This window comes from Phyllobates terribilis, unplaced genomic scaffold (assembly GCF_046119375.1).
Source record: "Phyllobates terribilis strain yellow unplaced genomic scaffold, ASM4611937v1 Scaffold_1__5_contigs__length_1240528914, whole genome shotgun sequence".
Taxonomy (NCBI): domain Eukaryota; kingdom Metazoa; phylum Chordata; class Amphibia; order Anura; family Dendrobatidae; genus Phyllobates; species Phyllobates terribilis.
The window spans coordinates 749,979,289-750,005,001 of NW_027362761.1; the positions used below are offsets into that span (position 1 = coordinate 749,979,289).

The following is a 25,713-nucleotide window of genomic DNA, read 5'->3' on the forward strand; positions in this document are numbered from 1 at the left end:
GTTCCGGATGAGGCCATACCAAATATGTGTACTTTTATTGGTTTGGTTTTTTTTTCATAATATTTATTTATGGGTACAGTAGATTTTTATTATTTTTTTATTATTGTTTTCATGTTTTTAAAATATTTTTACAACTTTTTGTTTTACTTTTACACTTTGTCCCACTATGGGACTTTCATTTTTTGCAGGCTGATCACTTGCATAGCATAGAAATGCAGCAGCATCTCTATGCTATTCTGCGTGTCAGCGCTGCGCAGGCAGAAGTTACTTTGATCGCGCACTGCGAGTAATCAAAGTAACTTTCTGATGCCTGGTGACCCAGATGTCGTCATGACGACATCATGTCAGCATGACAACTACCGGGACCCGACACAGAAAGCGCGGGACGCCGGAGAGGAGGTAAGTAGGTCGCGCTTACCTCAGCTTGCTCCCCGAATGCTGCGATTGACTTCAATTGCAGCATTTCGGGGGTTAATGTGCTGGGAGCGGTGCGCGACCGCTTATGGCACATAACACTGGGTGTCAGCTGTGAGAATTAGCTGACACCCGGCGGCAATCGCACCCACACAGCATGTGTGCGGGCGCGATCGCAGTACGCGTAATAGTACGTGCCTGGTTCAATCAGCCCAGGTCACTACGACATCAGAAAGGGGTTAAAAACAGGCAGTGAAATGTTTTACCTCACAAAATGAATCCTCTGTGACCCCCAGCTGTAATGTCTGTATTGTCTTTTGCTTCCTCCCCTGCCCAGGAGATGTGGTATGATCCATTCACGATCAGACACAGACAATTATTAAAATGAACTTTTGTTTGTGGGAAAATCCCTTTAAGGAATTCATGTAGGGGTGAAGTGAGCACTTTGATCCCACAAGTGTTTCATATATTTTCTCCTATGTGGTAATACCCTATATGTGGTCGGACACTACTATTTGAGCACCAGGCAGGGCTCAGATGGGATGGAGCGGCATTTCAAGCTCAAATTTTGTTGGTAACTCGCCAAGGAATTCAATACTCATACAGAGGTGTTTCAAAGATTTCTTTACCATTGGGCTGTGAAAATGAAAAAAATGACATTTGTTACAATATTATGTAGATTCAGCTCAAAATGTTTGATTTTTTACAAGAGATAACAAGAATAAAGTACAATATCATTTATTAAGCAATTTTTCTTCAGCGCTGAAATACCCTGCACGTGGCTGTACACTCCTGTTTGGGCACGCGGCAGGACTCAGGGACTAGCACTATTTGGTTTTTACAGCATAAATGTAGCTGAAATAGTTATCTGTTGCCATATATCACTTGCTGAGCCCCTGAGATATTAGTACAATAGAAACTTCCCAGAAGTAACCTCATTTTGGAAACTACACTCCTCAAGGCTTTTATAAAGGGGTATAGTGATCATTGTGACCCCAAATGTTTCTTCGATAAATTAATGCACAGCCGATATTAAAAAGTGAACATATAGATGTTACAGAGATTATTTATGCTGTTGATCATGTAGTGTAATTGACATACTACCATTATTCAGTACGATTAGCACAATACCAAACTTATATCATTTTATCTATGGTTTACAATGTTCTCTTTATCTACTTTTAGGACTTGCGTGACAATTTGATGCAGTTTTAGGTTAAATTTATGTAGAAATATGTACAATTTTGAAAGGTTCAAAACTTTTAATCACCATTGTAGATACCAATGTCAGTGGTGACAGCAGCACCAGATGGATGACAGACAGAGGGGCACCAGGAAATGGATAGCATGTTCCATTTAAAGGGAATCTGTCATGAGATTTTTGCGATTTAATATGAGAGTACCATGGTGTAGGGGAAGAGATGCTGATTCCAGCGGTGGGTCATTTACTAGGCAGTGAGTTGCTGTTTCAATAAAATTAGTGTTTTAAGAACAGGAGATTATTACTACAGGACAACTGACCTCATGCTTCCTGGTCCAACCACACCCCCAGCACTGATTAGCAGCTTTCTAACAATATATAGTGTATACAGAAAGCTGCCAATCAGTGGTGTGGGCGGGGTTATACAGAGCTAAGCATTCAGAGCACTGCTAGATCTGCAGCAGAGAAAACTGTGACTCTATCACAAGTGCTGCACCCAGTAAACTAAGTGATACATCACTGAAATCAGGGTCTCTGTCTCTACATCATGCTGCTGACAGATTCTCTTTAAGTGTACCCTAAAAACACATCTTATTAGACCGACTTATAACATTCCAAGATTTGACTCCTTAGAACCTGATACTGTGACACCTCTCAAGCCCTGCCCTGGGAAGATGGGGTACTCGGAGCCGGGTCAGATGTTGAGAAGGGGGATGCAGTCGTGGCCTTGACCCGTTCCGTGCCCAGGGCCGTCACATTGAAAATGATGTTAGGGCTTTCCGGGTTGAGTGGTAATTGTCGACTACGCCACCTGGGGTGTCTGGTGATGCGCCACCAGCGCCGCTACAGTCCGCTGAGGCCGGATGTCATGGCGGCTAAAGTTCTCGCTGCTCCCCACAGGCGGAGCGCGGCCTCAGGGCAGGCAAGGCAGGATGAAGGGGGTAGTAGTAGTAGCGCGGGGAGTGCGGGCACCGCGTCGCGTGGTATGGCGCGTAATGAACAGTCCGGAGGCCATAGGGATGGATTTCCAAGGCTTTACTCACAGTTCTCATAAGCAGCGCAAGGCTTCTCCCTGCTCCTCGCGGAGTCCTGCGGCCACCAGGGACGGGGGTCCGACTACCTCCGAGGAAGTCCAGTGTTTGGTAGCGTCCCTACACCAGAGTGTTCCTGCACTACAGACTTTACCCTTTCCCGTCTGTGCGTGTGTGGGTAGGCCGAGTCTCCCTCTGAGCTCCTCTCAGGTGTAGGGGTCGGGTGGCAATTCCTCTCCATCCCAAGCCCGGCGGGATCCTCAGGGCCTAACCGGGCTTTCCCGTCCTGGACATAGAGTGCGAGGTCAGGTGTCGGGGTCCGGTACCCCTCTTGCAGCCGGAATCCCTCTGAATAGATCAGGTAGGCGAGGACAGGTGGCGTGCTCCGCTCCGTCTGCATCCTCCCCGGGACCCATTTGCTAGGGAGCCACACTCTAAAGCTCCTGGGCCTTCTTGATCCTGGTCCTTGGCCGGGTTGAGACATTCCTTGTCTGCAACCTTCCTCTCGTCCCATAGATCGGGGTAAGAGGGCTGTGTCCCATACCGGAGCAGGCCCACACAGGATCTGCGCTCCCGGAGGGAAGTCACATTACACACAGTTCATGACAGCACAGTACAACCACTTGACAGGACAGGTCCACACAGGACCAGGTTTGAACCAGCAGAAAGACCAACGAAGACCAAGATCAAAGATGGCATACTATTAAATATGAAATTAGAAGTGTAACTATCTAACTGTTCCTCCACCCACACCCACTAACTGGTTCCTACCACTTTGTGTTCCCCAGTCTCCCTGTAACCAGGGGAGCAGCACCTAGTGCATACTAGCTCCCTCTGGTGGAATGTGGTGTTGGATGCAACAAGCTAGGTAACTACCATCGCACCGGACTTACCTCAGAGGAGGAACACCACACTCCAATAAAGAAGTGCAGCATTCCTGTGGCGGCCGAACCCTCAGGGGCGCCACAATACCATTATTCAACAATAACCCCCATGTGTAAACTTCTGACCCACTTGAATTTTGATTATCTGCTTGTACATGACACAAGCAATTTTTCCCCAGAAACGTTAACAAAGTAGACATATTAAGCAATTTGCTAAAACTAAAGTTTATTGACCTGGAATCTGTGGAGGGGATAAATATCAGTTTTAATTATCTCAACTTAAGGGTATGTGATGCGCCCCCTGGGCCGTGGGGTACTCGGTAGCCGGGCCGGTCGATGCTGGGGGATGTCACGGTGGCAGTGATCCGGTCCGTGACCCAGGGCGGTCAATTAAAGGGGAAAGTAAAAGGGGAATAAAGTTTTTAGAGATAATGTTCGTGACGCCACCTGTGATATGAGGCTATATGGGGCCGCCGCTGCGGTGCAGATCCTCTGGAGCTGATGGTGACGCAGCAGAGTTGGTTCTGCTCTTCTGCTCTCCACAGGCAGAGCTTAGCTCCAGGGCAGGAAATGATAATTTGTATGAGGTAGTTGTTGCTGGTGCTGTGTAGTGCAGGGCTGGTGATGGCGCAGCAATTATTCAAGGACACAGTGGGGTGCAGTCTTCAGGTTTTACTCACAGTTGTTCAAGACTCCAGGTTACAGTTACCGGTGTGTAACCGCCCACGTCGTCCTGTGTCCTCCGGGGTAGGGATCCAGCAAACCCTCAGGTATCTCAGGAGCACTTACACGGGACCACGTTCTATGTACCTTTCCCGGTCGTCTCACTGCGCTGGCTCTCACCCTCCCGCCCTCACAATCAATGTCCCAAGCCAGTGGCCTCGGGCCTTGTTGGGCGACGTGCTCTGTCCCCTGGACCCTATGTGGCCACCTTTTCGGCGATGTAATTGTGGATTTTGGCTGCAACACCTTGAAAATGCTGCAGCCTCCGGTTGGCTAGCTGAGCCTGGTTGTTCTCCACTAGTTTTGGGGTCGGTCCCCTTCTGCTGCCTGATCCCTCCACGTCAGCATGAATTCGGGCGCACGGGTGGCCTCTGCACTCGCCCTGCCCCTGGGATCCCTTCTGTCTTCCTTGAGCCCTCCTCACTGCTCCTCTCTTCTTTCTTTCCTTCTCCTGAGCCTCTCTCACTGGGCCCTGCTCCTTTCTCCACTCCTCCTGAGCTCCTGCTCCCAGCTCTCCCTCTGACTCTCTGAACTCTTCCAGAACCTTCTACCCTCTTTTATACTGCTACCCTCGGTGCTCCCCTTATCTTCTTCCTCCACGCACCTCCTCTACCTAGTTCCACCCTCCAGCTAGGGACCAGGGACTGTGCTCTCCCTTAGGAGCAATCTCGCCCTTCCCTACTGAAGTGGAGTGTATTGGATGTGGGTCCCGGGTAGTAGTCCTTACCTGAGAGTGGGGTACCACACCTCTGGGTGAGATGCAGTACCTCTGTGACAACTGGACCCGCAGGGGCGCCACATATGTAAAGCTGTGACTTCAACTGTATATAAAGATTGTTTTTTTAATAATATACTGCAATAAAAAATTTTAAGTAGTGATGAGCGAGCGTGCTCGTTTAATCTTTTAAACGAACACGCTCGGTACTCGCCAAGTAGTTTTGGCGTGCTCGGCATTTCAGTTTCATCCGCCGTGGTGCATGTGTCGCGGCTGTTACACAGCTGTGACACATGTAGGGATTGCCTGACAAACATGCTGCAGCCGGGCATGGCGCGCTCCCCCCGATTGATGCTTTTCACCGCACGTCACAGCCCAGCGTCCAGCGCTCGCTTGTGGCCAATGAATGCTAAAGAGCGGTAAAGCTGGGCTGTGACGTGCGGTGAAACCCTGCCCACATCCCATCAATCATGGGCGAGTGTGAATCAGGGGGAGTGCGTCACTAGGTCACGCCTGGCTGCAGCCAGAACTTGACGTGACATGAGCGGTCAGCAATAGCGCTGCTCACAGGCAAAAATGACAATGGAAGGTATTTACAAAAAACACTTCTTTCTACTGTTTAAATCGATGGGGGCATTATTTATTGTAGTGGACAACATCATTAGAGGGAACCTTACCGGCGATTCATGCTGCCCCAGAACATGGCTGCACGATTGCAGTCAGATATTACCCCTGGAGTGCTTCATAGAAAATATACTGTACAGAACTGGCTCTGCCCCAGGATTATTTATTGTAGTGGATAACCTCTTTAATAGATAAGTAATGCTTCTTTAAGTATCTTATTACATTTATTTTCTTGCATTTTTTCTTGAATACAGACAATGTCTTTAATATCTATGGGGACTTCTGAACTCTCTAACGACAGATGTTGGGGGAGAGAAGGATTGGGCTGCTGGATTTTAACATGCCCACTTTTTTTGTTTACAAAGGACATAGGCCTTTCTTCCCGCTTCTCATGCAGAGCACATGCACACTCGGTTGAGCCCAGCTTGTATGTGTATTTGAAGAATATCTGATGGCAAAAGGAATGTGTGTGACCAACTGAACACTGATTGACAGTGATTTGATAAGATAATTATATGTTCAGTAAGTACACAATGGAAGTAAATTCTGGGACCTTCTTTAGACACATCAATAATCACATCTGAATTCTGGAGCACCAGAGAAGAATAAATATCGTTTTTTGTTTAATTCAGAGTAATATATGACTTCCCTATTGCACTAAGTCACGAGTTTCGCACACATTCTCTTAAAGAAAGCTGTCCAAACCTGTGCAGCCCTCCACAATCTGAAGTAGCAGAGCGCATAGCTGTTTATCAGCCAAAAATTGTAAGATTTTGTTGCCAAGATTCAGCAGGATACAGTACTTACATACAATTCGAAACATGCAATACCCTTTAATTAAAGGCACCTTCTTACACAAAGGCAGTTCATTGTTCTATGCAGATAAAAGACTGCTCTATTCACCTAGATGAGGTAGGAAGGAGACAGGCCGGCATCCTAGTACGTGAGCCTTCTGTGTCCAGCAAGTGGCATTGTGTTGGGAGTCATGCCTGCAGTCATGACCCCCTTTAAGGTCCCATTCTTTAAACCTCTCATGTTGTATTCAAATCCATTTTCTACTTAGTATATTTATTGTAAACGTTATGATTCCAATGTTTATTTGACTTAGTAAATACATCGCTAATTTTATGTTCTGCTCATTCTCCTTAGGTGGTCTCTGCTTTCTGGGTTATGGGAATATATTGCAAGAGACTACAAAATAGCTCTGTCTGATAATGCCATGTGCATCTTAATGTGGGCATTTCTATGTCAGCCCAACTGATGGGCAATACAGTGAGGCTGGCAGTAATATGGGACTGTTGTATTTGTGTCACACTTGTGGGTTCTGTTATGAGTTTGCTGCTCTACCGTTGTGGTTTTATGTGGTCATTTTACTATAAAGTTCTGCTATTTGACCTCACTTCTGCTTCTGCATACTTACTTGAACTGTGTTTTAACTGCAAAGCCAGAAGTTTGATGCATTACTGTGGGGACACCTGCACTTTAAAGCCCCCATCAACCACATTACACTGTGTGCAGAATTATTAGGCAATTTGTGTTTTTGATGATTAATTTTATTTTTCAACAACAGTGCTGTCGATCAATCCAAAAGGTTAATAAACCTGAAACCTGAATATTTAAGAAAGTAAAAGTGAGGTTTTGTCTTCCTTAGGAGAATATCTATGTGTGCAGAATTATTGGGCAACTATTAGTGTTCAGAATTATAATACAGCTAAATGAAAAATGAAAATTTTTCCACCTCAATTGTTTATTTTATCTGTTACAGTGAGAATAATAAACAAAACAACTCAAAATGTAAAAAAAATACATTTCTGACATTTCACAAAAATATCAGTGACCAATATAACCCCCATTCTTTTCACTAACAGTCGTACGTCTTATATCCATGGAGTCTTTCATTTTCTTAATCTGTTGACGATCAACTTTTTGGGCAGCACCAACCACAGCCTTCCAGACACTGTTCAGAGAGGTGTACTGTTTTCCTTCACCATAAATATCCCATTTAAAGGCCCCGTCACACTTAGCGACGCTGCAGCGATCCCGACAACGATACGACCTGTCAGGGATCGTTGCTGCATCGCTATGTGGTCGCTGGTGAGCTGTCAAACAGGCAGGCTCACCAACGATCAGGGGAGCAGCGACATCGTGGAAAGAATCTTTCCACGATGTCCTGCTCCTGGTTACCAGCCTGCTGAAGCAGGAGCAGGCTGGTAACCATGGTAAACATCGGGTTACTAGGGGCACACAGAACCTCACCCAGCTAAGTTATATGATGTTCAATCAATGGGTGTGCTCAATACTAATATTCAAACCCTCTGGAAGCAAAGTAGCCAACCTATATATCCAGAAGGATTCTCTGTTATTCAGCCTCTGTATGCGATCTGGACTGGTCTCGAGTATATATTCAAGAATAGTCAAATGTAAATTATCAGGGATTTTTGGTTATACATTAGGAAATGCCTCGACAGGCTACGATTGGTTACTCCATTTTTGATGTTGTGCCTGTGGCCATTCATTCTGCTGTGTGGTGCGTCCCACATATTGGAGACGGCACCAACATTCCAACAGGTAAACAGCGAATGACGTACCACAGGTCAGATGTTGGTAAACCTCAAACGTTTCTCCAGTCACCCTTGATTGAAAGTCGCTACATCCATGCCTCAACATTGTGCAGCATAGACACTTATTGTTTCCACACCTGAACATGCCTCTGCATTTAGGATTAGTTGAGAGATTATTAGAAGGTTTAAACCTACCATTAACCCTAGTAGGGGCAATAAGGTTTTTCTTGGGTATATCAACCTACAGGACCAGATCATTCCCCAAAATAAGCCAATACTTTTTTAAAAGGTTCTTGACAATTCTATGAGATCTACTAAATGTTGTCACAATAATAATAATAATAATAATAGTTTATTTTTATAGCGCCAACATATTCCGCAGCACTTTACAAATTTTAGGGGGGACATATACAGACAATACAGAATAAGCATATCTCATATCGAAAGGAGTGAGGGCCCTGCTCGCAAGCTTACAGTCTATGAGGAAGTGGGGGAGACAAAAGGTAAAAAGTACATATATTGTATAATGCAGCCTTGATATACTGAATAGGATAAATAATAATACATGGACTGGTCGCCAGCCAGTATGTGTGCAGCCCTGACAGAGGCTTTTATGTGCATGGTTGGTTTGAACCCGAAGTTGAAGAAGATTTTAATATGGGGGAAAGCTGGGATGGACAGAGTGTGTTTAGGTGATACGCCAGTCTAAAGAAATGTGTTTTTAGGGTTCGCTTGAAACTGTGGGTATTGGGAATTAATCGAACTGTCCTGGGTAGTGCATTCCAGAGAATTGGCGCAGCACGCGAGAAATCTTGGAGACGGGAGTGGGAAGTTCGGATTATGGAGGATTTTAGTTTCAAGTCATTTGCAGAACGGAGGGCACGTGTAGGGTGGTAGACTGAGACAAGGGAGGAGATGTAGGGGGGTACTGAAGCATGGAGCGCTTTGTGGGTAAGCGTGATAAGTTTAAAACGAACTCTATATTGGATGGGCAACCAATGCAATGACTGGCACAGGGAAGAGGCATCTGAGTAGCGGTTGGCGAGGAATATGATCCTGGCTGCTGCGTTCAGGACGGATTGGAGAGGGGAGAGTTTAGTAAGAGGGAGACCGATTAGTAGAGCGTTGCAATAGTCAAGACGAGAATGAATAAGAGCGACAGTAAGAGTTTTTGCCGAGTCAAAGGTGAGAAAAGTCCTGATTCTTGAGATGTTTTTGAGGTGTAGATGACATGAACGAGCGAGTGATTTTATGTGAGGAGTGAAAGAAAGATCTGAATCAAAAATGACCCCAAGACAGCGGGCTTGTAGCTGGGGAGTAATGGTTGAGCCACAAACGGAGATGGCAATATCGGGCACAGGTAGGTTAGTGGAGGGAGGAAAGACGAGTAGTTCAGTTTTTGACAGATTCAGTTTTAGGTAGAGGGAGGACATAATGTTAGACACAGCAGAAAGACAATCACTGGTCTTTTGTAGTAATGCAGGGGTGATGTCCGGAGCAGAGGTGTATAATTGGGTGTCATCAGCATAGAGATGGTACTGAAAACCGAATCTACTGATTGTTTGTCCAATAGGAGCGGTGTATAAGGAGAAAAGAAGGGGGCCTAGGACTGATCCTTGAGGAACCCCGACAGTAAGAGGAAGTAGGGAGGAGGAGCCGGCAAAAGACACAGAGAAGGAGCGGTCAGAGAGATAAGAGGAGAACCAGGAGAGAACCGTGTCCTTGAGGCCAATAGTGCGGAGCATAGTGAGGAGGAGCTGGTGATCCACAGTGTCGAATGCTGCAGAGAGATCCAGGAGAATCAGCAGGGAGTAATGACCATTAGATTTAGCTGTTAGTAGATCATTAGAGACTTTAGTGAGGGCAGTTTCAGTAGAATGTAAAGAGCGGAAACCAGATTGTAAAGGGTCAAGAAGAGAATTGTCTGAGAGATAGCGGATTAGACGGGAGTGGACCAGGCGTTCCAGGAGTTTAGAGATAAAGGGAAGATTGGAAACAGGTCTGTAGTTGGCCGTGCAGTTCTGGTCGAGGGATGGTTTTTTAAGTAATGGTTGTATGCTGGCGTGTTTAAAAGAAGAGGGAAAGATACCAGATGAGAGGGAAAGGTTGAAAATTTTAGTTAGGTGAGAGGTGACAGCTGGAGCAAGGGACTGAAGGAGATGTGAGGGAATAGGGTCGCTGGTGCAGGTGGTAGGGCGAGAAGATGCAAGGAGCCTGATCACTTCATCTTCCGTGACTGGTTCGAAGTCAGAAAATGAGCAAGATACAATGTGGCGGGGGGGAGCATGCATAACATTTGGGGATTGGGAGAAAATTTCCTGTCGGATATGGTCAATTTTTTCTTTGAAATAGTTAGCCAGATCGTCAGCGCTGAGGTCGGTGGTCGGGGCCTGTGCTGTTTGATTGAGGAGAGAATGAAACGTGTCAAAGAGTCGTTTAGGATTATTGGAAAGTGAGATGATGAGGTTGTTAAAGTAGGTTTGTTTGGAGAGGTGAAGGGCAGAGTTATATGTTTTCAGCATAAATTTATAGTGGAGGAAATCTTCGGGCAGATTTGATTTTCTCCACAGTCGTTCAGCGCACCTGGAGTACCTCTGGAGAAGACGTGTTTGAGGCGTGTGCCAGGGTTGTCGCCGTCTATGCCGAATTGTTCTTTGTGTAGGAGGTGCGGCTTCATCCAGGGCGCATAGCATTATTTTGTTATAATGCTTCAATGCAGAGTCGGGACATGAGAGGGAGGAGATTGGGGCCAATGATGATTGCAACCTTTTTATAAATTTCTGGGTGTTAATGGCGCGTAAATTTCTATAAGTGTGGACGGTGGGAGTGTCTTGAGTAGAGTCACAGTTCTTGACAGAGAATGAAAGAAGATTATGGTCAGAGAGTGGAAGGGGAGAGTTAGTAAAGTCATGTACTGAGCAAAGCCGGGAGAAGATCAGGTCCAATGTGTTCCCGTCCTCATGTGTAGGAGAATTAGCAAGCTGTGAAAGGCCGAAGGAGGAGGTTAATGATAAAAGATGCGTGGCAGATGGGGAAAGAGGATCGCCAATTGGGATGTTAAAGTCTCCCATGATTATCGTGGGGATGTCGCAGGATAGAAAATTTGTAAGCCAGGCAGCAAAGTGATCCAGGAATTGACGGGGGGGACCTGGGGGGCGATAGACAACCGCCACTCGCAGGGAGAAGGGCCGGTAGAGTCTGACTGTATCTAAATATACTTTCCCCAGCAGAATCATTGGACGTTTTCATTTCCATCCCATTATTTTGTTCAAACAGTCAATCTGTTGGAGACCATAAAACAAAGCTCAAAAACACCCCTATCAAAATCCATTATAAGCATCTTTATAAGGAAAGAGACAGTTGAAATGGAATTTAGTTGCAACAACCCATATATCATTGTGATACGTCTTCTGACATCTAGCAGCAAGTTTATCTGCAATCGGTATTTCTGGGTTTATTTTTTATTTTGACAGAAACATCTGAACTAATCTCATGCTTTTCCATTAAGGCGGACATACTCATTAGATAGAAGTGGGTGAGTATTGAAACAAACCTGAAAAAAACAACTTTTTTTGAAGGAAGGATAATTTATGGACTATTTAAAAAAAATTAAAGGTCAACTATAATTTCTAAAGATATATATACAAACAAATATATATGAGTATATAAATATATATATATACATATACACACACACATACACACATTCAATCATGACCGAAAGTGTTGGCACCTTTGAAATTTTTCCAGGAAATTAAGTATTTCTCCAAGAAAATTATTGCAATTACACGTGGTCTGTTATACACGGGTTTATTTCCATTGTGTGTATTGGAACAACACAAGAGACAGAGTAACATGGCAAGTTGGACATAATTTCACACAAAACCCCAAAAATAAGGCGGACAAAATTGTTGGCATCTTTCCAAAATTGTGAGTAAACAACTTTGTTTTAAGCATGTGATGCTCATTCAAACTCACCTGTGGCAAGTAACAAGTGTGAGCAATATGAAAATCACACCTGCAGCCAGATGAAAAGGGGAGAAGTAAGTTGACTCAATCTTTGCATTGTGTGTCGGTGTCTGCCACACTAAGGCCACGGCCCCACTATCAGTATTTGGTCAGTATTCGGTCAGTATTTTTTCTCAGGAGTGGGAGCCAAAACCAGGAGTGGGTGATAAATGCAGAATTGGTGACTTGTTTCTATTATACCTTTTCTCTGATTGTTCCTCACCTGGTTTTGGCTCCCACTCCTGAGAAAAAACTGACCTAATACTGAGCAAATACTTATAGTGGGGCCGTGGCCTAAGCATGGAGAACAGAAAGTGGAGAAGAGAACTGTCTGAGAACTTGAGAACCAAAATTGTTGAAAAATATCAACAATCTCAAAGTTACAAGTTCATCTCCTGAGCTCTTGATGTTCCTTTGTCGACGGTGAGCAACATAATCAAAAAGTTTACAATCCATGGCACTGTAGCTAATCTCCCTGAGCGTGGATGGCAGAGAAAAATTGCTGAAAGGTTGTATGGCAGGATAGTTCGTCCACTGATCAGTCAAAAGACTGATCTGAAGTGCACTGCCACTGCGCGAGTACACCAACAGACCCATAGACTTATTATTGAGTCCATATACTTCTCTGTATGTGAACTCATGCAGAGTCTGAACACTTCAGAGTGGTATTTTGATTGATCAGTGGGGGTCTTAGGACCAGGCTCTTCCCTGATCAGCAGCACTTGGCATTCACTGTAATATTAACTAATGATAGTTACCATTTAAATGTATCCAACAGTGTGTCAGCTGTCAGTAAAAAGAATTATACCTTTAAACTCCACCCAACAAACTTATGGTTGAAATGAACAATTTTAGGTTAAAGTGAACAGTCTCCTTTAGGTTGCTGCTTTTCTTATACATTAGAAATGCTCTTGGTGGTGACTTCTCTAATCTATATCAGCGTTCTCCAGTGCTTGGTGCAGGAACCTACATGCTAAATATAAACGCTATCCCATTGAGAATAGCTGCATCACCATTCATTCCCAGTATAACCCACTATGGGCCTATATTAGAGTGTCGGTGCTCATCCTTTGGCTGTGGTTCCCTTCTTTACCACTAGGCCATCAGTTTCCTTCCACTGCATTCCGGTAAGATGATATGTTCTTAGTTTTCAGGGTGTACTTTTACTCTTTGTTTTGTACAAGCAGTTATATATGCGAGTTGGTCAATAAAGCTATACTGGTACCAGCTTCACAACCATTTCTTAGGTGTCAGTTTAACATATCTGTGCTGTCATTTATGTAAAATATTAACAAAGGGTAAGCTCATTTTGCCCATTAGTTGTGAAAAAACTTTGAATGTGTTGGACTCCAAGTGAGTTTGGTAAAATGACATCCACTCATGTTTGTCGTGCGTCAGTACAATAATGTAGCCCTTGTACTTAATGGATCTCAGATTATTGATTCCATGCACATTAAGTCAGTTTGCACTATTACAGTCAGAATAGTAGAAAAATCTATTGAATGTAGTAAAGAAATAAAATTACTTTACTCATTTCTGGTCATTTCTAACTTCATATGTTTAATAATTGTCTATGGATTCTCATAGTATTTTGAAATTTTAAATTGTTAAATCATTTTAATCAGTTTCTTGTTTTATCTTCTATAGTCGAAGTCTCCACCACTACTCCCTCTGTCTGTTATTGTCTGCAGCGCTCACGTCAGTAAGCCAATAACTGAGCTCAGCTAGTTGACGGTACAAGATGCTGAGCTCACTGATTGGCTGCAGTGCGGAGGACATGAAGTCAGCACTGCAGACAACAACAGACACTAGAAGTTGTGGCGGAGATTCAACGCTGTACCTGGGTAAGGTAAGTAAAGCACACTTTGTTTTTTTGTTTGTTTTTTTCAAACTGCAGCTAGAGAACAGAACGGGAAAACCCCTTTAAGATGGCTTCTGACAAAATCTTACTATTTTTTATTATTTTGCAATGTGATAAATAATAAAGGTGTATTAGCAATCTATTTTAACCAACTTTTAAGTTTTAAGCCAGAAGAAATACTATTATTCTTGGTGGCATTGTGCGTGTACATGGAAATCATACAAAACAATGCTCTTTGACGAGAAGCTGCCAGCTCTAGTCCTGACCTGTGTTTTAGTAAATAGCAATATAGAAGCCTCTTTTCTTAGAACTCTGCAGTGCAGTTCTTCTGTTCATCTTTGATATGTATATATAGAGTGAAGAGTGTATTTTACTTAACCCTTGTTAATTTCAGTAGCAGCCAAAATTATTAAATCCCCATTGCAAATTAGGTTTGCTATCAAAATGTACAAACTTTCTGCTGTTTGCAATAATCCAATCAATAGAACTAATATAACAAGTGGTTTCTCCAAACACAAAATGCCACTTTTAATGACTACTACAGTCTCAGAACTTTTTATCCCTTCATGACAACAGTTTTTAGTACTTAGTACCTTTGGCTGTTATAACCGGCTGAAAACTTGAAGCACAGCCAGATTCTCAAGGAATCTTAGCCAATTTCTCATGTACACTGTGGCTCAGTGGTTAGCACAGCAGTCTTGCAGTGTTTGGGTTCTGGGTTCAAATCCCACCAAAGACAACATCTGCAACGAGTTTGTATGTTCTCCCCGTGTTTGTGTGAGTTTTTTTCTGGTTTCCTCCCACATTCCAAAGACCTACTGATAGGGAATTTAGATTGTGAGCCCCGATGGGGACAGTGCCAATATTGTCTGTGAAGCGCTGTGGAATTAATGGCGCTGTATGAGTGAGTAAAATAAATAAATGTGCAATGGCCTCCAGTTCACTAATATTCTTGGGTTTAGGTGCTGTAACTGCTTTCTTCAAATCCCACAACAGATTTTCTATGGCGTTCAAGTCAGGCAACTGTGATTTCACTCCAAAATCCTCCAGCAATTCTTCTGAAAGCATATGTGGGTTGACTTTGAGATATGCTTGGAATCCCCATCTATTTGAAAGATCCAATGATGCCCAAGCTTCAGTTTCCTCAAAGATGATATGACATTTTCGCCTAGGGTTTCCTGATAATTGATTGAAATCATCTTGCCCTCTACACGCTGCAGGTTTCCAGTACCGGAAGAACCAAAGCAGCCCCAGAGCTTCACTGAACCACCACCATGTTTTATTGTAGGCAGGGTGTTCTTTTCAGCATTTGTTTTATTCCTCCTCCTCCACACATACCATTGAAAAGCTGCAGTTTTATTTAATTGCTACACAAAAAAGAATGCGAAAACTTCTGTGACTTTTGAAAATGTGGGAGTCAACATTTCTTGTGCTGTTCAGCAATCAGTACAGGTTTATGTCTTGGAGTTCAGGCATGGAGACCTTTAGTGTTTAGTATGCGCCTTTATGTGAAAACTAAAACCTCACTACCTTCTGCCACCAAATCTTGCTCCAGGTCTTTTGCAGTCACTCGAGGGTTCATGATCATCTGCCTCCTCCAGGATCTGGAGGCAGCTGGTGATGGTTTCCTCGTTTTACTATGTCCAGGTAGTGTAGCCAATGTTCCTCTAACTACTGAATTTGTGAACTATGCTTTCAATTGTATCTCTACTGTAGGCATATCCAATGCCTCTACTACCTTTTGTATCATTCTTGTTTGTGCAATGATCTCTTCTTGATAGCTCAAAAGTATTAGTGAACTGGAGGATTTTGTTCACGAGGAATGGACTGATATTCCTCTTCAGCAATGCCAGGAGCATTAACTCTAACTGTAACCATCAGTAGCATTCACACAAAGTAATTCTGCAACAAATTATAACACATTTTAATTTTTCATTTCACCAATGACCTTGCAGTGAAATCAGCGGCAGATTTGCTACAAAGAAATACACTGTGTGTCTTTATTACAGACTTAAATGGAATCTGTCAGTACATTTAATGTAACTAAACAGAATAAACATAATAAATTGTGTAGGTCATAGAAATAGGCTGCATGCCCACTATGCGTTTTTCAAGCGTTTTTGCCGCGGAATTTCCACAGCGAAAACGTTTAAAAAACACTTGGTAATACGTGCCCCATGGTCCCCAATGATAATCCGCATGTGCTGTGCACATGCTGCGGAAATTTCCGCTGCGGATTATCATTGCGGAAAAATACGCAGCATGTCCATTAATTTTGCGGACAAGCAGCGTAATTGCCGCCATTGACTTGCATTGAAACGCTTGATATCCACATCACTACATGTGCACACGTGGATATGAAGCGATTCAATGTGCGGATGGTACCTGGGTCTAGAGAAGAGGAGACTCTCCTCCAGACCCGGGTACCATAGTACCTGTAAAAAATAGAATTTAAAATAAAAAATAAAGATTATACTTACCTTCTGATGTCCCCCGGCCTCCTCAGCGGTGCCTCCGGTGTGTTGTATGGGTCGCGGTGGTGTGAGGACCTGACATGACATCATTGAGTCATGTGACAGGTCACGCGACCGCTGATGTCGGCGGTCGCGTGACCAGTCACATGACTCAATGACATCATCGCAGGTCCTTCACACCACTGCGAGACACCGGGGAGACCGGACACATTGGAGAAGGAGACCGCGGACCATCAGAAGGTAAGTATAATTTTTATTTTTTATTTTTCACCATTTTTATTCTTTTTTTTTTTTAACTATTACTTGGTCACATTATATAAATCCATGCCGGTTGCATGAATCTATATTGTGTGACCAAGTTGTCAAGCACTTTTTCCAAGTGATGCTAAAATCGATTGGAAAAGCGCTTGATAACCCGCATGCAGAAATGCATGCAAAAACGCTTGACAAACGCTTCTACCTGGCAGGAAAAACACATGTAAAATCCACATGTGTTTTTCCTGCCAGGGAGAAGTGGAAAAAATATGCAGCATTTCTGCAACGTGGGCACATTGCCATACAAGTTCATTCATACCTATGTGGCTCCGAAGCAGTGTGCCAGCAAGGAAAAAAAAAACAGCCGGCTCTTTATACACTTTAAAGTGATGGGTCCCAAAGTCGAAGTAAATGTCATTGTTTTAGAATCTCAGTGCATGCTGGGATACTCAAATAAAGTGTCATCAGGGGGCAGAGGCTGCAGCCATCAGTGCCGCTCGTTTCAGGGGCTGGACTAGTCCCTGCTGGCTGTGCACTGTGCGATGTGCACAATCACAGCAGGCGCTCTGTTGTCGGCTCAGCTCAGTAGTAACCAGCCGGCAACAGAGCGGTGTCACAATACCCGGCCTGCAGGAGACCAGTGTCGTCACTTGCGGGGGCAGCACTACTTATTTGTGGCGTATTTTTCTGCACCGAAAACCAGTGTTGCAGAAAATATATGCGTTTTTTTATGTTGTTTTTCTCCATTCATTTGAATGGGTGAAAATGCTGCAGGAACGAGAAAAGAATTGACTTGCTGCAGATTTGCAAAAAGGTTGAGATGTTTCAAACCTGTAAGTAAAAAATAAGCAGCATGTGCATGAGATTTCAGAAGTCTCACTTGCTTTGCTGGTACTGTAAAACATTGTGTTGTTTTTTACCCCTGAAAAACATAGCATGTGAACAAGTCATTAGTGGTCTTTTAAGGAATAAAAAGACAAGTGAATGGGTCCAATCAGCGTCACCAGTGAATTACTGGACGTGATTGTTTATTCTGCTACATAGATCTGATTAATACTTTATTAATTTGTCCAGTCTGCAATGGAGAGATGCTCTGCAGACCGCCTTTGTGGTATAGGACTACTGTATGATCACTGATGGTGGAAATATTCACTTACAGTATGGGAGTCATCAGGAGCGGCTACAGACAGAAGAGGGCCCTTTGAAAGGACAATATATAGACCCTTTGCTGTCCAACAACTCATCATAGTGCACCATTCCACCTGCTTTGGATGTAGATGTGGCCCCCTTACCTCCAATGGTATATCCGCCTATGGGAATCATGGTGTCCTGTCCATATGGAGGTGCTATCCCCTCATTATTGTATCTGGTGGTAGTATTAGTCACTATGTTCATTGTTATTATGTGAGGTCGGGCTCATTGATGTATTCAGATTCTAGTACAGCATGGTGAGCCCTGTATTTCCCATTACAGCACATATGTCTTGGGGAGCCAAGTCCACCCCAGTAAAAGCGGGGACCTGGCTGTGCACATGGCAACAATGGCTTATGTAAATGGTACCCTGAACTGCATTTCTTTTCTTTGAGGTTGGTTATAAACATTTATGAATTGCTAGCAGCGAAATTTCACATACATTGTACTTTCATCGTTATCCTCTAAGGTCACAAATGAGTCTGATACATTGACTTGTTGTTGTGGGAGTTTTTGTGAAGTTCCTGCAGGACACTACTTCCTGATATCTCATGCAGTAAAATGAAGAGTTCACCATCATCATATGATTTCCGCAAGGTTATAACTATAAAAACATTATTTTCTCAAGTCAAATGCCCTTCCACAAAGCGTGTGCAATGCCTTCCTTTCAAAGCAAGCAGCAATCTTTCTGATGTTCTTACTGTTAGTAAGATTGAACCTGTCCCTTCTGGCTTCTTACTGCTGTTGCCTTCTCCAGGAGTTTTACACATTTGTTTATTTTGTCATTTAGGACGTTACATTATATCTCATTACTATACATTTATTAAATAACCTGTGGCTCCCTCTAGTGGGTGCATAAATTCTTACAATCAACACTTTTTTTTTACAGTAGTTGCAAAATGAATGACATCTCCAAAGTGTTACTCACGCTTTTCATTTTTCCCCTTGTATGTATTGATTTTGCTTCTTTAGCAGTTTTTCCCCCATTGAGATCAAGGAGACTAAGCAACAAAAAAGATGGATCAGAAAACACATATAAAACACATTAAAAAATACATAAAAAAATGGAGATCAGAAACTCACATCTTTATGCTAAATTACCAATGTGTTTTTCTGGAGATTGTAGTTTTAACTGCAGAAAAAAAAAGCAGCAAAAATGCTGCATGTAAACATAGACTAAAGTAGTTGTCCCATTTAAAAAAAAACCCCGGGTGCAATTTGTTATAAAAAAAAAAACCCAGACAAACTGTGCTATACTCACCCTCCCCAGGTCAGCGCTGAGTCTCCACAGCTGCTCTCATTGTGTGATATTGGGCTGCAGCACTAATGATGTCATGACGTGGCATCCAATCAGTGAGCTCAGCAGTTCAGCCCCTGCTTAGATCTGATTGGCTGCCACACCATTGATGTGATGTCAGCGCTGCAACCAATACCAGACACTGGAAGCAGTGACAGAGACTCATCGATGGACCTGGGGAGGGTGAGTTAGGAACAATTTGCTTTTTATAACAAACTGCACACAGGAACAGGGGTTTTCTGAAAGGGGACAACCCCTTTAGGTTTCATTTTAGATAAAGGCCATTGTTGTGTAGAAACAGTCCATCCAATTCATCATGATTGGTGTTGTACACACTGGTCTTGATAAGGTGACATGCTGGAGTCAGACGCTCCTGATTCATGAATCTGGAGCATCTTACGAGTGATGTGCACCGCACCAGAAATCTTACTCCAGTCAAGGGCTGGAATGAGATTTCTGGCTTTTTGTATGCCACAGCTGGTCATGAATTAGAGGAGTTGTGGCGTCCCGTCCCCGCCCTGCACCCATCCCGCCTCAGCTCCAACCGTTTTGTCAGCTGGGAGAAACTGGTGTGAAAACTTAAGTCGCAAAGTTTTGGCGCCACTCCGAATTGCACCTACATTTCAAAGCTTTTATTCCAGAATTCTGGCGTGAATGCTTTCATGAATCTGGCCCAATGTATTTTTTGGAACAGACTTTAAGCTGGAATCCCGCACACCATGTTTGTGAAGACACCATGGCATAAAAATATGCTTAAAATGTCGCTTAATTTTTGGGCAGTTCATGGTTGTGCAAATAGTTTGTAACTTTTGGCGTTTTTTTTACCCCAGCTCCGGCCAGCTCCATCGGCTTTTTGAAAATTAAGCAGAGCTTAGCAAGGAGGGTGCATGACCAGATGCGGCCAACGAAGTCACCATAATTTACACCACAGAAATGCTGTAAATTACAACAGAAATGTCCGTCAGTCCACAACTAGGGGGTATATCTGGCAATGGCCGAGATGCACCAAACTCATTAAGGGGTGCACGCGTTAATATGGCTGATCTTACACCACTGCACTGGTACAAAACATCAAGCTGGATAACTTGGGTCCCATGTATTTTGTTTCAAGGGAGTATTTGCCTTTCTTTGTTCGGCCACATGTTACTTCTAGAGTGCAATATAAAACACAAGACATACAATTCCCACAGGCTCCTCCATACAAGCTGAAATACACCAGAGAAAAAACCCATGGAAAACCCTAAGAACTCTGTAATAACCATTGGACGGGGCTCTCAGAACATACTTCAAATACATTTGTGAATTCTGCCCCACATTCACTAAGAATGGTGTATTTTACACTAGTCCAAATATAGGAGATACTAGATGTGATTTTCAACAGATTGATTTCCCCGAGGGAAGTTTTCTAGTCAGTTTTCAAATTTGGAGAATTTTCCATATTGTATACAATACTTTTTAATTAAGTAACATCCATAGTCAAGTCTGCCACCTTTTGGGGGAAGTTCCCTAAAGAGGGCAGTAGATGGCGCTGTTATATCTTCCATTTGTAGACGTTGGCACACTTTTACTTGGACTAGCAGATTTTATGGCACCTAAAGTGAAGGCGATTTGGTCAGAAAATCAAATCTACATCGCTATGATATTACTGCCATTTTCAGAAGTTTTTAAGAATAATTGTCAGTTACACATAACTCAAAAGATGGTAATGGGGCTGTTTAGGCAAAACAAATTATCCCTATAACTAATTGATCGCGGGGGTTTGACCGCTGGGACCCACACCGATCAGAAGGGCTGGGAACTTATATCCATTCAAGTATAGAGCAGCAGATTAGGTGCTCAAATGTCCCTCCAATTGTTTTCTACGAGGCTGCCAGAAAAAGCTGAGCGTGGCGCTTGGCAGCCCCATAGGGAATGAATGGAGCAGTGGTCGAACATTGTGCTCTGCTGCTCCATTCTATCGGAAATAAAAGTTCTCCGTTCTGCCCAATCATGCGGGTTTTAGCTGTCGGAGCCCCACCGATCAGTAAGTCATCAACTCTCCTTTGGATAACTGGTTTTAACCGGACAAACCCTTTAAACAGTAGTAAATGCTATTCCATGAGATCCAACCAAACGATTGTAAACCGCATAATTTTCAGAAGCAGTTCTAGGAATATTTCCAAAAAACTTTGCACCAGCCAACCAAAAGGTTACTCATTACTAGTGATGTATCGCTAATAGGGGCAGATCATGTGCCTGGTATCCCTATTTCAACAATATCTGCATTCTCAGGCTGTACATATACAGGTGCATCTCACTAAATTAGAATATCATCAAAAAGGTAATTTATTTCAGTTCTTCATGAGTGAAACTCATAATATAGAGTCATTACACACAGAGTGATCTATTTCAAGTGTTTATTTCTGTTAATGATTATGGCTTACAGCCAATGAAAACACAAAAGTCATTATCTCAGTAAATTAGAATACTTTATAACAGCTTGAAAAATGTTTTTAAAATCTGAAATGTTGGCCTACTGAAATGTATGTTCAGTAAATGCACTCAATACTTGGTCGGGGATCCTTGCATCAATTACTGCATCAATGCGGCGTGGCATGGAGGCGATCAGCCTGTGGCACTGCTGAGGTGTTATGGAAGCCCAGGTTGCTTTGATAGCAGCCTTCAGCTCGTCTGCATTGTTGGGTCTGGTGTCTCTCATCTTCCTCTTGACAATACCCCATAGATTCTCTATGGGGTTAGGGTCAGGCGAGTTTGCTGGCCAATCAAGCACAGTGATATTGTTGTTTTTAAACCAAGTATTGATACTTTTGGCAGTGTGGACAGGTGCCAAGTCCTGCTGGAGAATGACATTTCCATCTCCAAAAAGCTTGTCGGCAGAGGGAAGCATGAAGTGCTGTAAAATTTCCTGGTAGACGGCTGTGCTGACTTTGGTCTTGATAAAACACAGTGGACCTACACCAGCAGGTGACATGGCTCCCCAAACCATCACTGATTGTGGAAACTTCACACTAGACCTCAAGCAGCTCGGATTGTGGCCTCTCCACTCTTCCTCCAGACTCTGGGACCTTGATTTCCAAATGAAAATTGGAACTCTGGGACCTTGTGGTGTGTGTCAATGACTGCCTTCTGGACATCTGTCAAGTCAGCGGTCTTCCCCATGATTGTGGAGTCTACTGAAACCGAGGGACCTTTTTAAACGCTTCGGAAGCCTTTGCAGGTGTTTTTTTGTCAATTATTCTAATTTACTGAGATAATGACTTTTGTGTTTTCATTGGCTGCAAGCCATAATCATCAACATTAACAGAAATAAACACATGAAATAGATCACTCTGTTTGTAATGACTCTATATATGAGTTTTTTAATATACGAGTTCTAATTTAGTGAGATGCACTTGTAGTTGATCACTATGGTGGACCAGGGAGCATTCAGCTCTCTCGCTACTCCACCATTCATTCTGCGCATCTGAGTCTCAGCCAAGTAGGCGCTATGACATTACCTGCTGCAGGGAGCCTCAGTCTACACACAGCACAGACCAAAGAAATGTTTCTGGGGCACGGGTCTAGGTGAGTAGTTTTTATTTATTTTGTCAGTCAGTTATTGTGGAGGGCACAATTGAGACTCATAATGTGTAGGGGAAAATTATGATTTTTTATTTTAAAGATTTGTGATTTTAAAGATTTCTTTCATGGACCTTTGGGTCTTTTTTCTTATTTATTTGCCCCTCTATGCTTCCAGTTTCTCACAGGTGAAACACCTCTCTCAGTTGATGACTGTGCTGGAAGTGAACTAACTGTAAAATAGTAATAATAATGTGTAAAATAGCACAGGGTTATGAAACAGTTCTGCTATACTGTGCTCAGCTGCATCCACCACAGATATCTGGCACATCAGCAAGCTAATATATGTTCAAAATACACTCTATTCTTCTGTGTAATGTATGATCCTTTATCTGATTCTGCCTGAAGGTTTTTATCTTCTGCTATTTACATCAGTATAGCTACATGTGTGTTTTTACACTATTGATCTGTTAGCTGGTTTCAAGCAAAAATCAACAGTCCTACACCCTGCTCTGCCTGCACAATGGAGCACTAAAGAGAATATACCAGCAGGGCTTAGCTGTGTTTGATGCCCACTGCTGAAAGATCAGTGATGTGAAACTGCAAATGCAGCACTGTTGATGCATTTGGCAGAGGATTATATTCTGCATATGCATCAACAGAGGTTTATATCCAGTTTCACATCATTGACATTTCAGCAACAGGTATCAAACACAGCTCAGTTCTGTTTGTGTAATCTCTGCAGTGCCAAGTTATTACAGAGCAAAGTGCAGGACTGTTGGTCTCTGCATGAAACAAGTTAACAGATAAAAGATGTAAAAACACATGCAGCTATGTTGATGGAGATGACAGAATAAAATCGGACTGGCAGAGTAATGAATAGGAGCATAGAGTGCATACTGTAGAAGAATAGAGTGCATTTTAAATCTAGAATACACGCTATGTTAGACTTGGAGGCAAAGCAGAGCTAAGCTGGCAAGGAGACTGCTAAGAGAGACTGCACTATGCATGATCAACCAGGAGCACTTTAACTACAGCATGACTGTTCCAATGGCACTTAGAGAGTAAACATGACCTAGTGGGGCATCTTTAGGGGGGGGTGATATTTGCACAACAGGGCAGATTTTAAATTGAGTTATATTTACATTGACTTGTGAAAGTATTCACTTCCGTTGGCATTTTTCGTGTTTTGCTACCTACCTGGAATTTCACTGTCGGCTGTCAGCGTGCCTGCTACTAAAGACAATGAATATTCACCGCTCCCATGAGTGTGGTGAATATTCATGGGCTTTAATAGCGGGTACGCTGACTGCCCAGCGCAGCAGGAGCCACACTGCAGCTAAAATGTGCACGCTTTTAGGGAGAATGAATGGTCACTGCTCCCCACGCACGCAGTACCAGCGTGTGGAGCAGTGATTATACCGGCACAGAGTGGAACTCAGCGCTGGAGGAGAGAGGAGGTAAGTATGATTGTTTATTTTTTTTCCGTGCAGCGTGCCGGGGATCACGGGGTGCCAAGCATACCAGGATGAGGCCGCCATACATACAGGGATGAAGGGGGCCATGCATACAAGGATGAGGGGGGCCATACATACTGGGATGAGGGGGGCCATACATACAGGGATGAAGGGGGCCTTACATACAGGGATGAGGGGGGCCATACATACAGGGATGAAGGGGACCTTACATACAGGGATGAAGGGGGCCATACATACCAGGATGAGGGGGGCCATACATACAGGGATGAAGGATGAGGGGGGATATACATACAGGAATGAAGGGGGGCATACATACCAGGATGAGAGAGCCATACATACAGGGATGAAGAGTGCCATACATACCAGGAAGAGGAATGAAGGTACCATACATACCAAGAAGAGGGATGAAGGTGTCATACATACCAGGATGGTGTGAGGGGGGGCCATACATAACAGGATGAAGGGTGCCATACATACCAGGAAGAGGGATGAGGGGGCCATGCATACCAGGATGGGGGATTGGGGTGTCATGCATACTAGGATGGTGCATTGGGATGCCATGCATATCCAGATGGGGATGAGGGCCACGTATAACAGGAAGGAGGGGACCATATATACCAGGATGGGGGATATTAACAGAATTGGGGTACATTACCCCTATAACAGTGTCAGCAGCAGACCCCCTCCTCCTTAACATGGCATCATGACCACATTTTTTGCTCACATTTTTTTTTCTATTTTCCTCCTCTAAAACCTAGGTGCGTCTTATGATCCGGTGCGTTTTATAGTCCGAAAAATACGGTATATGATCTCATAAATTTAATTTATGCCTAGATTTTTCTCACTTCACTTCTCCAACTTAGACTATTTAGTGCTGATACATCACACACAAATCGGATTATAAAAATATTTAAACACAGGTTGTAATGTAACAAAATAGGTAAAAAGCCAAGGGGATGAATACTTTCGCAAGCCACTGTATTTTTTGCCAATATACAGTACAGACCAAAAATTTGGACACACCTTCTCATTTAAAGATTTTTCTGTATTTTCATGACTATGAAAATTGTACATTCACACTGAAGGCATCAAAACTATGAATTAACACATGTGGAATTATATACTTAACAAAAAAGTGTGAAACAACTAAAAATATTTCTTATATTCTAGGTTCTTCAAAGTAGCCACCTTTTGCTTTGATGACTGCTTTGCACACTCTTGGCATTCTCTTGATGAGCTTCAAGAGGTAGTCACCGGAAATGGTTTTCACGTCACAGGTGTGCCCTGTCAGGTTTAATAAGTGGGATTTCTTGCCTTATAAATGGGGTTGGGACCATCAGTTGTGTTGTGCAGAAGTCAGGTGGATACAAAGCTGATAGTCCTACTGAATAGACTGTTAGCTGCTTTTTTCTTGCCATAATACAAATTCTAAGTAAAG

The 25,713-nt window shown here is 43.2% G+C and overlaps 1 protein-coding gene and 1 long non-coding RNA gene across 4 annotated transcripts in view; one reads left to right on the forward strand and one right to left on the reverse strand.

The window, feature by feature from the left end:
* The window catches only part of PDE4C (phosphodiesterase 4C), a 1,152,428-nt gene that overhangs the window by 913,283 nt on the left and 213,432 nt on the right, over positions 1–25,713 (forward strand). The gene's annotated exons all lie outside the window — the stretch shown is intronic.
* LOC141149297 (uncharacterized) overlaps positions 1–25,713 on the reverse strand; it is a 56,728-nt gene that overhangs the window by 8,379 nt on the left and 22,636 nt on the right. Inside the window, exon 3 of the long non-coding RNA XR_012245604.1 lies at positions 18,871–18,943. This is a non-coding gene — a long non-coding RNA (uncharacterized lncRNA). The remainder of the gene's footprint in view (positions 1–18,870; positions 18,944–25,713) is intronic.